The sequence below is a fragment of the Diceros bicornis genome, chromosome 19, assembly GCF_020826845.1.
Source record: "Diceros bicornis minor isolate mBicDic1 chromosome 19, mDicBic1.mat.cur, whole genome shotgun sequence".
Taxonomy (NCBI): domain Eukaryota; kingdom Metazoa; phylum Chordata; class Mammalia; order Perissodactyla; family Rhinocerotidae; genus Diceros; species Diceros bicornis.
Genome location: NC_080758.1, coordinates 30,511,397 through 30,525,071, shown reverse-complemented (window position 1 = coordinate 30,525,071; position 13,675 = coordinate 30,511,397). Strand labels below are relative to the sequence as shown.

Below are 13,675 nucleotides of genomic sequence, written 5' to 3'. Positions count from 1 at the left end.
CCCTACTAAATGCCAGACTAGGTTAGGGCCAATTAGGAGATGTTAGGACTCAGGGGAAATGAACAAGACAAAAAACCCACAGGCTAGGAAAAATGAATGTCAAAGTTAACTTTGAAGGAGGAAATTCCCTCAAAATGGTTGGCATGTGTGTATGCATCTGCATGCGTGTGTGTATGTGTGTGTGTGTGTGTGCGCGCATGGCACAGGGGAATTCTTTTCTGCTATGGTAAAAATGATCATACAGGGTGGGTGATAGAAAATAATTGTATATATAAAGCCTAAGTTCTCTTATAATAACAAAAGTACTAATAACGACCATAAATTGAGCCCTTATTACTAGGAACACAATGCTTTAGATATATGAACTCTGATCCTTACAGAAGCCCCCCTGTCAGAGCAGAGACCTGTCCATTGTCTTCACTGCTGTATCCCAGGGCCCGGCACATGTTAGGGGTCCAATACACATTCATGGAATGAATGAATCTCCGTTTTGTATTCTAGGTGCCTGATCAGAAAGGGTGAGTGACTTGTCCAAGGATACACAGCTAGCAAGTGACAGAGCTACAATTTAAGCCAGGTCTGTTTGGCTCTGTCCATATTGAAAAAGGAAATCTTCCTATCTGGAGGCTTCTTTGAGTCACTGCCTCCCACCCATCCCCCTGAAGAAACGAATCCCCCCTCACCCCTCACTGACCCTCACAACTTGTGTAATACCCTGCTTAGCTCAAAGTCAGAGCTAAGTAGAAATCAGGCCAAAAGGTATTAGCCATTAAGATTGCAAACCCCGGCTGGCCCTGGTGTCTTTGAAGCATCCTGGCTCAATGTCATCCTCCACCGTGCCTGATGGGGCTGGAGTGGGAGGACCAGGGAACATTTTGTGGGCAGACAGATTCCAAACTTCTTGACAGGTCTGGACTCATTACCCAGGCTCCCCCCGTGGGTGAGCTCCAAAAGCATGGCTGAAGCCCTGGGCCCGCGTGTTCAGCAGGGATGAATAATTAAAGAACCATCAGGCGCCAACAGCTTGACGAGGGGGTTGTTGTGTAGCTGGCAAAACTGTGCCCCAGCCTATTCTGTTTTTGGGTTGAGGCCGTTGTTTTCTGACGGCTGTTTCAGTGGCGCCAGGAGCAGCAGATCCAGAAGGCAGAGGGGCCTGATTGGATTGCTCTAGTGGACGGAGGGCGCACCTGGTTTGCAGCCAGACCAACCTAGGTGCAAACCCTTGTTGCCTCCTGGACATGGCAGGGTGACCTGGCAGGGGAATCTCGTCTTAGGTCCCATTTGGTGCCTTTGTTTCTTCTGTAAGATGGGAAAATGGCCTCTACTTTGCAGGGTCATTGAGCAGATGGAGTTACGTAGTGTAAACTGTAAAGTGCCTTGTACAGGCGAGGGTGGTGCCAAGAAGAATACATCTGCTCGCCTGCTTATTGTCTGCGTCCTCCGCTAGGATGTGAGCTCCGAGGCAGGGATTCTGCTGGCTTCGCTCACCTGTGAGCACCTGGAGCTCAGCATGCCCTCAATAAATATTTGTTTAATAGTTGAATGAATGATGGGTGCACGTGGTCACTGTGCCAAATCACACGTGGTGCCTGGAGGCTCGATTCGGAACCTGGAATTTTCACAGTAGGTGGGTTCAGGGCAAGACCCCCCACTCCATTCCTCACAATTCTCAGGTGGGTTCACATCACTTGGGCTGGTGGCTGGTGACACTGAGGCCTGAGGGGCAACTGCTCAGGGGACTTTTCTGAGCCCTGATCCAGGCAGAGGCCTAATGCAGTGCGTTTTGGGAGAGACAGGAGGGGAGAAAGTGTGACCCCTGGGAGGCAGTATGATTCCACAGAGGGAGCACGGGCTGGGGTCCCATCTTGTCTCCACCATTAGGAAAGTTAGGAATGTACTCGGCTGCATATAACAGAAACCCTGCTCTTGAGGCATACCTGGTTGGTGCTTATTGTCCTATATGGCAAGAAGTCCAGGGTAGTTCAATGGGACCAATATGGCTCCCACTGATGCCACTGGGGATCCAAGCTCTGCTTGCCAATGTCTTTGACATCTTTAGCTGGTAGCCCCTAGTCTTCATTACTGGTGCCTCATGGTTGCAAGATGACTGCCAAGTCTCAGGCATTGCCTTTTTGTTCCATATAGGAAGAAGGGGAAGGGATAAGTGCAAAGGAAAGGGCTTGCTAACTGTGCAGAAATTCTGTCTCTCGAACTTCTAACTAAATCTCATTAGCCAGATCAGTGTCACATGCTACTCCTAGCCAAAGAGGAAGCTGGGAAAATTAGTTTTCTGGTTTTTTTGTAGCTAGTATGAGTGTAGAAGGCAGCTGCCCACACACAGTTTCAACAGCCTTAGGACGGTTCCCCAAGCCCTGAAGTTCCCTTCCCTCATGCTCACTGATGCTTGAACTTCTTGAAGGTGAGTCCTCTCCCCCGTGACGGAGTAACGATCAAGATGTGGTGTAACCAGACTACTGGGCCCTAATCCTTGCTCCCCCACGTACCAACTGTGTGGTCTCAGGCAGGTTCTGGTAACCTTGATGTGCCTCAGTTTCCTCTTCTTTAAAGTGGAGATCATGGACCTTCCCCATGGGCCTGTTTTAGGCGGATGAAATTAGTTCATTCCTGTGAAGGACTTAGAATTGTGCCTGCTCTATAGTGGGCATGCAAACAAAGGTAGCTCTTACATTATTGTTGTTATTATTTTTATCACTGTGGTTCCTAGGATCAGGCTTTGATGCCAGTGAAAACAATAAGGCCCCAAATGTCTGAGAGGTGGTCCCAGCTCTGCCCCGACCAGCTGTGTAACTTTGGATAAGCCGCTGCCCCTCTCTGGGCTGCTGTCCCCTCGGTACATGAGGGTTTGGAACCCGATGGTCTGTACAGGCCTCCCCTGCTGGGCCTCAGACAGAATCCTAGCTGACGTCACCGCTCAGCAGCTTGTGATCACGGCTTCACTGAGGTGGGTCTTACTATGGAGGGCAGCTGGTCCTGGGGAGGGAAATGTTGGCAAATTTGGGGTCTCTCCTAGGTTTGCTGATTCCAGGCCCCTCCCTCCCAGGTGTGGTGTGTGGTGCTGGGCAGTGGCTGGCGGGGCCTCCCTCTGTCTCTGGGAGGCCTGAGCTACCCTCCCTGACCCACCCCCAACCTCAAACTTCTCTCCTCTTGCCACACTCGCTCTTGGCTCCTGCTGCTCTCCTTTCCTTCTCTAAATAGTACTTCCTCTTGCTGACTTCCCAGCAGTCAACAACTGTCCTCTGAAGCCAACTCCCTGCACGGGGAGGCCCTGCATTGGGGACGGGGCTCTGAGGAGGTTCCCCGGGCCCCTCCGGGACCTGGTGTGTGTTTTTTTCTGGGAAGGGGGCTGAGAAGCACCTCTGCTCTCCCGAGGGAATTGGTCCCTCTACTGGCTGGTGACCTCAGCGAGCTCCTACTCCTCTCCAGGCCTCAGTTTCCCCATCTGTGAAATGTGGCAGCTGAATGTCATAGCTTTGAGAGGCCTGAGCAGACTGGATTTTGAGGGCAGGGAGCATTTCTGAGCCTCTGAGGTGGAGGGCCCGCAGTGGCATCGGCTGCAGTCAGTACATCGGTCCCACAGACTCTTGATGTGGTGTTGAGACTATTGTGGGATGGCGTCAGACTTGACAAGGCCCCGGTGCCCCCAGCCCCCACCTCCTTGGGCAGGCAGCTTCTCTTTGACCTATTTCTTGTATTGGCATCTACTGAAGTTTTGATTGGAAGATAGGACTCCAAAGTTAAAATTAAAAGTTTGAAAGTAATTGCTAACACTTTATAGACTTACCACGTGCTGGGCACTCTGCTAAATGTTTCATATGCATTAATTTGTGTAGTCTCACAGCAGTACAATGAGATAGGTCCTATTACTAGCTCTGTTTTAAAGGCAAGGACATGGAGCAAAGAGAAGTTTAGTACCTTGCCCAAGGTCACACAGCAAGTGGGATTTGAACACAGGCTGCCTGGCTCTTCACTACCGTTTTCTCCCAGAAAGCCACTGGCGTAGCTAATCCCATCTGCCTCCTCATCTGGTGTCAGAATCCCTGCTACAACATTCCCCCAAATTCATTGCCTGACCTCTGCTTGCATACCTGCAGGGATGGGGAGCTCACTCTCTCCCTGGGGATCTGCGGTCACCTGTACCAGTTTGAAAACTCTTCCCCAAGTTTGTGAACTCCTTAATGAGTCCTCAGGGCTCCAAATGGTTTCCTGGGAAACAGAGCAGCTTGCTCAGCCTCCAGGGACCTGGTGTGGTCTGGATTACAGATGGAGAAATTTAGAAGGAGCCAACAAGCCTCATGTTTTGGGACCATGGGAGAGGATGCAGGGTGGATATCACAGTGGTGGCTCAGAACATGCGCTCTGGAATAATTTCCCTCCCTGAGCCTTAATCTCATCTCTGTGAAACGGCACTTACAATACCCCCTTCTTCATAGGGTTGGCGTGAGGATTAAACAAGACAATCTACAACATAAGTGTCTGGTGCATAGGTAGCGTTAAAACAATGTTAGCGAGTGTCTCAGCAATCATCACCACCTGCGAAGTCCATCTTCTCGGTCATCTTTAGGAATGACTTGATCAGTGGCTCGATCATAGAAGTAATGAGATCAGAAACTTGACTCTTGGGTCCAAACAGTCCTCTTTGGTGTATAGAAGAAATTGTGTCCCAGGGAAGGGGAGGGTCTTGCTTAAAGCTCGAGGCTAGTCAGTGGCAGAAAAAACAGAGTTCCATGGTGCTCTCATCGTTCCTAAGTGAGAGGTGATTGGTCAGGCCCACTTGACTCTCTTGGAAATGTGAGGTCAAAGGTCAGAAGCAGGCCCGTGGGAGACTGGAGCTGGCTTACGGGCACTTGGCTCTGGGAGGAGCAGGGAGTGACCTCTAGGAACACAGCATAGGTGGGACGGCCAGATGTTCAATCCAGGCACCTGGATGTGTTGTCTGACTAGGGGTTTCTATGCTGTGTCTGGGTGTGAGACACAGTTTGGAGGGGTGTGGCCTAGGCTGGGCAGTAATTGGAGACTTTCTGGACTGTTTTTAGGTGGTTTGGGGACACAAGAGGCAGGACGCCTGAGTGATCCAGTGGAGAAAGCAAAGACTCAGGAAGCACACGTTGGCTTGAATCCCAGCTACTCCACCAACTTGCTGTGCGAGTGACCACTCTGAGCCTCAGTTTCTTCATCTAGAAGATGGAAATGGGGTTATTGAAAGGATTAAATGTGACAATGGCAGCTGAGTAGCTAGAAAAGCTGCCAACCCAGAATTTGTCTTAGCCATATTTAAAAATGAGGAGATTTGACATCTGAATCCAGTTTGCCTCTATCTCTCAAAAAATCAGAAAGATCTAGCCACCTTGAACTGCTTTCTCAAGAGGCCAAGCTGAGCGTCTCTGATCCCCTAGAACTAGGAGGAGGAGCGTGTGCTCTCTGATCTGTCAATCCACCCCATGCCCATAAGGTCAGCTGGTCCTGCCCTAGCAAACCTGCCCCAGGCAGCGGAGGCGACTGCCCCACTCCAGGAGGAGGGATCCCTGGGGGAGAACTCCCCACCCCGGGAAGTGTTTGCTCCTGGCTGCTACAGGAGGAATATTTCCTTTCATAATGTGGCTAATCATTTTCCCCTCCAGGCAGGAGCGGAGGCTCTCCCAAGCTCCCGTAGCTGCGGTGCCCTGTGGGCTCTTAATCAATGATACATGGTAATTAATAATAGATCCTCCTGCTCCAGCTCCGTCACTCTCAGCTCCCCACTCCCTCTGACAAGCTGGCGTCTTCTGGGCCAGATGAGGCAGAAATCAAAGGCCTGAAATTGGAGCTGAAAACTTTTCCTCCAATCGCGTGTGGGAGGGAATCCAGAGAGCTTAAATCCCTGTTGGTCCAGCGCTGGGTGAGGTTCTCATTTTACCTTCACTATGACTCCACTGAGTGATGGGTCCTGCTTTAGGGATGGAGCAACAGGTCGGGGGCATCCTTCATCCTCGTGGTTCTCACGCTGTAGTCAGGCATTGCTGTGATCTAGTAGGTCTGCAGTGGGACCTGAGAATCAACATTTCTAACACATTCCCAGTGATGCTGCTGTGGCTGGTCCAGGGACTACACTTTAGGAACTATTGATTTATTGAACTAATACTCATGCAGGGCAAGTTTCTTGGTGCCAGGCACGGGGAGTACAGGATGAATAATGCAGATGCGGCACCTGTGTTCTCACAGGTGGGTAGAATCCACCTGGAGCATCACGTGGTGGGTAGGGAAGTAGGTTCTTGAATCAGACAGACTTGATTCAAGACCTAGCTCTGTTGGTTACACTCTCTGATTCTGAGCAACTTACCTGGCTTTTTGGAGCCTCAGTCTCTGCAGCTGTCGAATGGGAATAATTATGTTTCCTGCCTCAGGTGGTTGGTGTGAGGGTTAAATGAGGAAAGGAACGTAAAAATATGTGCTCAGAAATGTTGGTTATAATAACAAGCTACCATTAATAATTATGTTGTTATTATTGTTGTTGGGTCATTGTCCAAGGTTGCGTTACTAGATCCTGAGGAAGTTGAGATTCATTGATTTATTCATTAATTCATTCAATACTTGTGTCTTGAACACCAAGTATGTACCAGATGTTGGAAACAGAGGGGACCCAAAGGCAAGTGCCCTCCTCTCACGGAGTGCACTTTCTTGCATAAGCAAATACTTATATCAAAGTCAGAGAGGTGAAAGTGTCATGAAGAGAAACCAAGTGGGGCGGGGGAGAGATGTTGGGTTGGGAGATATGGACAGGTGGTGCTCTTTTGGGTATAGTGGTCAGCTGAGGCCCCTCTGAAAAGGTGACCTTGGAGCAGAAGCTGACTGGGGAGTTACAGCAAGTTGATGGATGTCTACAGGGAGGGTGTCCCAGGTAGAGGACACAGCATGTATAAAGGCCAAGTGAGGACCAAGGTCTGCTCATGAACACCACTGGGAAATCTCATAGCATGGAGTCCAGAACTTCTGGATCTTTGTGCTTTGTTGGCCCCTAGCAGCCTACATCTGCCTTCCCTTCATCCTCTACCTCCCCACCACAGATGCCATGCTCTTATACCCTAGGCTATGCACTTAGACCCTAGGCTGCATAGCCTACTCACAAGCATCACTGTGCTTTGGAGTTGGCTGGTCTCCTTATGACGTTGCACAGGTCATTTCTTTTTCCAGTTTCTACCTGACTTGCAACGTGGGGCCAACCATCTTACCTACACCTCTGGGTAAGGTGAGGTTCAGAAGGGCTCCCGGCTGTGAAAATGCTTTGCAAGCTGGACGCTTAGTAGGTGTTCCATGAACGGGGGTCATCATTATTCCCTCCTCTCCCCTCTCCCTTCCCTACTTAGCTCAGGAGACCCAGGAATCCAGGGGGGGAGCTCCGACCCAGAATTCTCCCTTAGCCAGGGAGTGTCTCATTTGCATAGATTTGCATAAGGCCTGGAATGGCGTGTACCTTTTCTTGCCTTTAGTTCCTGTGAGCTCATGTCACCATTTAAAAATAGGGTGTTGATCTTCCTCTTTTCCAACCACTTCCTTCGCCTGTTGCAAGAATTTCAAGCTATTAATCAAATATGCCAGGTTTGGAAACTGTTTTTATTTTGGCCCAGTGCAGAAGGGGGTCCCCGGCTCTAGAAAGCCCTTGATTATCTGCTTTGCTGGAGAGGAGACAACAGCAATGATCTCACACAGTGGAGGGTCCTGGAAGCTTTAAAAAGAAAAGTCAATTTTATTCTTTCTGCTTACAAAAGTAGAACATATAGGCAAAATGGGAAAATATAGAACAGTAGGAAAAATTTCCCGAAAAAGTACCCATAATAACCCCAACCAGGGACAATTGCTAACATATCAGTATATTTCTTCCTTGGTTTATTTTTTGCCCTGCAATTTTTATATAATTGAGATCATACCACATATATAAATGTTGTAGCTGGCTTTCTCATTAACGAATATCATGAATATTTCCCTTTGCTGTTACAAACTTTGTAAACAAAATTTTTCATGTCCATGTAATATTGCATCAGACAGTTTCTTAATCCCTCCCCTGGTGTAGGACATTTAGATTTGCCTAGTGTTTTGGCTATTGGATATGTGGCTGTGATGAAAATGCTCACGTTCTTGGCTTTTTCTCCTCTTATTTTGGGTTATTTTCTCAAAAGAGATCCCAGAAGGGAGATGACTGGGATGGAAGGGGGTGATAAGTTTAAGACTCCGGATAGATTTTGCTGAACCCCAATGGTATCTGGATTCAAGAATGTTCTTTTGTGTTGGCGTTGCCCAAGGCCTCTGAAATCAGCTCCAAAGCAACCCCAGGACGCCCTGTGATGGGAGTAGATGAGGCGGTGGCTGCCTTCCTCAGCCTGCTGCTCCGCGGCTCCTGGCGCCCCACTCAAAGCAGGGAACACTCGGCCCTTTGCTGGAGTAGATGCAAAGGCTTGGCTGATCCGCTTTCTCACAAACATCCCTGGGGCAGAATGTGTTTGAGAGAGTATGTGGGATTCAACGAAGCTTGAGCTGTGTCTCCAAGGCTGTGTCTCTATGCTCTCGCAAGTGCTAGTTGGCAAAAAATGACTTGGCTTTGGGTCACTTAGGAATGCCTTTGGCTTAAACAAATGTGAACTTCTAATTTTTTACTTAAGCTAGCAGTCCCAGCTATGCACAGTTGCCCAAGGATGCTGTCTAGGCTTCAGGCTTCATCTTTCTGTTCTGCTGTCTTTGGCACGGTGGCATTTGTTTTCACAGTTGTTGTCTCATGGCTCCAAGATGGCTGCCACACCTCTGGGTATCAAATCCTTATTCTAGGTTTGAAGAAGAAGAAATGGTAATGGGGCAAAGGGACATGCCAGCCAGGTCTGTTCTTGATATCAGAAAAGCAAAACTTTCCTAGAAGCCCCTCCAGCAGATTTGTTGCTTGCATCTCATTAGCCAGAACCAAGTCATACAGCCACTCCGGAACCAATTGTTAGTGAAGAGGAATAAAGTTACATGGTCTTTGGACCAATCAAGATTTACCCCCAGGGCTCAGGTAGGGGCCTACCCTCCTTAAGATCAGTGGATCATCAGTGCCATAGGGACAAATCAAAGTTTTCTTAGCAGGGAAAAATGGGGTGGGGGTTACTAGGGAGAGGACATTGCCACAGGCTTTGTGGAACACATTATGATTTCATTCCTGGGGTGGGCTCTCTTTGGCCGATGCTCATTCCTCTTGCCCAGTGATTGGCTCAGGGTTGAGTACTTGGGCTAAATAGGGCCAGGATATCCAGTCCATAATGGGGAGAACAGAAGGCTCCTCTTCCTCTGCGCAGTGAGCTACTCAGATGTGATGCCCAGATCTGCTGCAACCATTTTGTTGCCATGAGGGAACCCAGACTGAGGATGAAGCTGACAAATGCATAGAGGAGGGAATAGAGACCCAAGGAGGATTCCCAAGAAATGGAGCCAAGGCCTTGATCTCATTATACCTGAGGCCTGCATGACTTCTAGACTTCTCAGTCACAAAAACTAACGTACTCTCCTTCTTATATAAACTAGCTCGACTGAGGTTTCTGATGCAACTAAAAGAACTGTAACTGATAGAGATGCAAACCGGAACTTTGAAAAAAAAAAAGGGCTGCATGGTTAATAAGTTTGAAGAACCGATTAAGCAAAGTCTGACAAACTCTTTTTTGCTTGGGTAGATTCTTTTATAAGCTAATATGTAATGTGAAGCTTCAACAGGGAGACCTCATGTTGCATTTCCAGAACATATTGTCCCCAGAATCCTTTTATCATGGGACATGGGACATCATTGGGAAATGCTGTTGAGCCTCACCCCTACCCTCTAAACTTTGGCTTTTAACCTGAGATGGGCCATAACAGTTAATGTGGACAGAGTTGGGAGGAGAGTCGAGAGAGGGTAGAGTTTCGGTTCCCCAAATTTTTCCCCCGAATGGTCTGTGAGTTTCCTCCTGTGAGAGGCCCAACGTCCAACAGTCCAGACACAAAAGCTGATTGAAATTTGGTGCAAAGGAAATTCTGAGAAGTGTATGTAGCCTAGAGAGCCTCAGCTGGGCAGGAGAGGTGGAGGTGACGGGGTTATTCTTGTCCTGGGTGGCGCTGCATGTCTCTCCCAGTAGCTTTGGGTGGACGCCTTCTCTCCAGACCACAGGTGTCTCCTCTGAATTGTGGGGGTGGGGCCGGGTCATCAGGGATGTTCTCTCAGGGCTAGGTGTAGGATAAGCCTTTGTGAGCACTTCCCCAGTGCCAAGCCCTCTGTGTGTCCTGGAGAAAGACAGATGAATAAGACACCTCACCCTGCCCTCCAGGAAGCCGTGTGTATGTGCGTGCGCGTGTGCACGCGAGCGCCAGGGAGGCAGCCTGTCGGGGGTGGGGGGGGGTGGGGGGGGGTGGGGGGGGAGGGATTGCATATAATTAACAGGCAATTGAGGATGAAAAAAGAGGTTTTAACCTGTCTGTTCACCTCTTTCCAATCACTGTTAGTCCCAGAATGCTGATATCCTGAGCCGTGTCCAGGCTCAGTGGGAAAGCACGCCCTGATCGTTTAGTGATGTTTGCCATGAACAGTGGTGGGCGGCACACCTCAGTATTTGTCTGGTCCTTGTAATACAATGTGCATGGAATAAGGAGGAGTGAGCACAGGGGGCTGTGGGAGCCAGAAGGAGACCCAGCCTGGGGGTGGTTAAGGAAGGCCTTCTGGATAAGAGGCCGTTGACATTGGAGGTGATGGATGAACGGGACTTTGCCAGGTAGAGAAAGGTGGGAAGGGAATTCCACGCTATTGTTATCTTTTCCTGCTCTGAGTGGGGTGGATGGAAGAGGGTGGGCTGGATGCAGAGGCACCAGCAAGAAGCCCATCACAGCCAGTTGGGAGGAGGGCGGGGGCCAGACTGGCCAGGGCTGTGGAGAAGGAGAGGGAGGGCTGGGGATAGAGCATGAGTCGGGCTGTCTTGGGGAGGTTGCCTCCTTCTCCAGGAGGGTTCAGGGGAGAGGTGGGGCCACCTGGCGCTGAAGGACCAGCTTCTCCAATGAGTCTGCTGCTGACCTGTGCTAATTCTGAGTAAACAAACAACTCAGGCTTGCAGCTGTGGAGCTGGGGCTGGGTGGAGCAGACCTGAGCCTGCTGCCCCTGCCACCCCAGGCTGCCTGGGGGGCCAGGAGCCCGCCCTGCCCAGCTCCGGGGACGGTCCTAGGCAACTGGCCGCCCAACAAGATCAGTGAGACTCCCCTGGCAGGAGGGGCCAGGTGGGCAGCTACGCCCCTGCTTGTCTGGGTTGAGATCCCTGAAGAAGCCAGGGAGCTGATCAGCCCTAGCAACAGCAACGATGACAACTCCAACCCTCCAGGCATCAGCCCGCCTTCAAAATGCACCCTGAACCCAAAACCTCGCATTGTCCCCACTGCCATCACCTGCATTCCAGGTGCCACAAGCTCTCCTGGATCATCACAGTAGATTCCCCACTGGCCTCCCTGCGTCCACCTGGCCCCTCCAGTCCGCTCTCCACACAGTAGCCAGAGGACCCTGTAAAGACAGAAGTCAGTTCCCGTCACTCCCCTGATCCACATCCTCCAGTGGATCCCATTTCATTCACAGTTGAAGTAAAAATCCCTGCATGATCATCTGCTTCCCTCCCAGTAGCCCCCACCTCCCATTTACCTCTCTGACCTTATTTCCCATGGTTCTCCATCACTGGGCTCTGGCCACCCTGGCCTTCTGGCTTTTCCACTAACTGGCTGTGAGCACTCATGCCCCAGGACCTTTGTACCAGCTGTCCATTCTGCCTGGAATGCTCTACCAGAAAATCACCAGCTGCCCTCCGTTACCTCCTTTAGCTCTTTGCTCAAATGTCCCCTTCTCATTGAGGCCTCCCTGACCACGCTATCTAAAATCGCCTCTCCCATCCCCTACTCTTCCTGACCCCCTCCTGTTGGGGAGTGCTTTTTATCCACAGGACACATCACCACCTAACACGCTATATGTCTTACTTATTTATTTGTCTGACTCTCTCCTCAGGTGTGTGCTCCTAAGGGCAGGAACCTCTGTCCTTTTGATCATTGCTGAGGTCCCAGTACCAAGAACGCTGTCTGGTGCATGTTAGGGGCTCAATGTATATTTGTTAAATGAGTGATGGAATGATACCACTGAGCATCGTGTGTCTGGACTGGGCTTCACCTTAGCAGATCTAGGAAGCCTGCGCTATAAATTTTTATTCTCATTTTCTCTTTTCAGTTTGGAGAATTTCTCTTGACCCATCATCGAGTTCACTTTCCTCTCCTGGGTCCAGTCTGCTGATAATCTCATCCAAAGAATTCTTCCTCTCTGATCATATTTTTCTTTCTAGCATGGTTCTGACAATTCCAGTCAGCTGTATTTTTTTTATATATATATAATTTCCTTCTCACTTCCTAAATTCCCTATCTGTTTATGCATGTTCTCCACCTTTTCCACTAGATCCTTTAATTGATTTATTATCATTATTTGCAAGTCCTTGTTTGCTCATAGGTGATCGTTTACTGAGTACTATATGTTGGGCATGGGGCTGATGACTTTTATCTTTTCTGCAAGTTGATTCAGATGAGAAACCTGAGGCTCAATAACAGGAGGTGACTTGCCCCACGGTCCCCTGGCCAGGAAGCAAGGGCACTGGGGTGCCAACCCGACTGGCTGCAGGGTTTTGTTCTAACCAACTCTGTTAGTCCACCTTCAGCTGTGAGCTCTCCCGGAGACCTGGACTCAGCTCACCAATTTATCCACAAAGCAGGATCCAGGTGGCCTGTCCCCAGGGCACCTCAGTGTGGCCAGGTCTCTGAAGAGTGGAGCCAGTTCAGATCAGGCCCCTCTGCTTGGCCTCCAGACCCCCACCATCTGGCCCCGTCTACCTTCCCCTCCCATCCCCAGGGCTTCCCAGCAGGGTGCCCAGCTGGTCCCCTCCTCTGCCAGAATCACTCACCACCCTTTTCTCAGGCTCCTCCCTCCACCCGGAACCTCGTTCTTCTGTCTCTCTCATTCATTGATTCACTCATTTAACATTCATTTAATCAGTAAATTTAATTCAGTATATTGAACTCAGTAAAAGAGACATGACAGAAGGTTGCAGCTTCTGGAGCCTGACAACCAGGTTTGAATTCTGATCTTTCTACTTACCAGCTGTGTGATTTCAGCCATTCATCTCTCTGTGCCTCGGTTTCCCCATCTGTAAAGTGGGGATAATGGGAGGACCTGTCTCAGAAAACCAATGTGAGGACTCAGCGAGTTGGGCCATGTCTGAGTGCAGACCAGGGCTGACACTCAGCCAGCTCTCAGTAAGTGTCAGCTGTCACTAAGAGTGAATGCTGTGACGTGGGGAAACAGAGGTGGCTCAGACATGGCTCTACCCTCTGAGATCTCCCAATCCCGAGGGGCATCCTGTAAACCCGCTCCCTGTGGCCGGGGCTGAGATGGTGACAGGACAGGCCCCAGGCAGCCCAGAGGAGGCATCCCCTCTTTGCTTGCATGCCCAGCCGCTTGGCCACTCAGAGGGACAGAGTCACTGGGCTGTGAAAAGTCCAGCTGGCCAGGCTGTGGCGGGAGCCCCCTCCTGCCAGTCCTTCCCCGGCCCCCATCCCAGCCAGCACGTTTGCTCTCATTGGCCAGAGAGGAGACTAAGCTCTGCACAGATACTCGGAC

General features: G+C 50.1%; 1 long non-coding RNA gene across 4 annotated transcripts in view; it reads left to right on the top strand.

Annotated features, from left to right (window-relative positions):
• Window positions 1-2,322: 2,322 nt before the first annotated feature.
• The window catches only part of LOC131418596 (uncharacterized), a 49,603-nt gene continuing 38,250 nt past the window's right edge, over window positions 2,323-13,675 (top strand). For 3 of the 4 annotated variants that reach the window (XR_009222934.1, XR_009222936.1, XR_009222929.1), the window contains exon 1: window positions 2,323-2,419. This is a non-coding gene — a long non-coding RNA (uncharacterized LOC131418596). Of the gene's footprint in view, window positions 2,420-2,725; window positions 2,963-13,675 lie in introns of all 4 variants that reach the window. The other variant, XR_009222930.1, reaches the window with a different exon arrangement.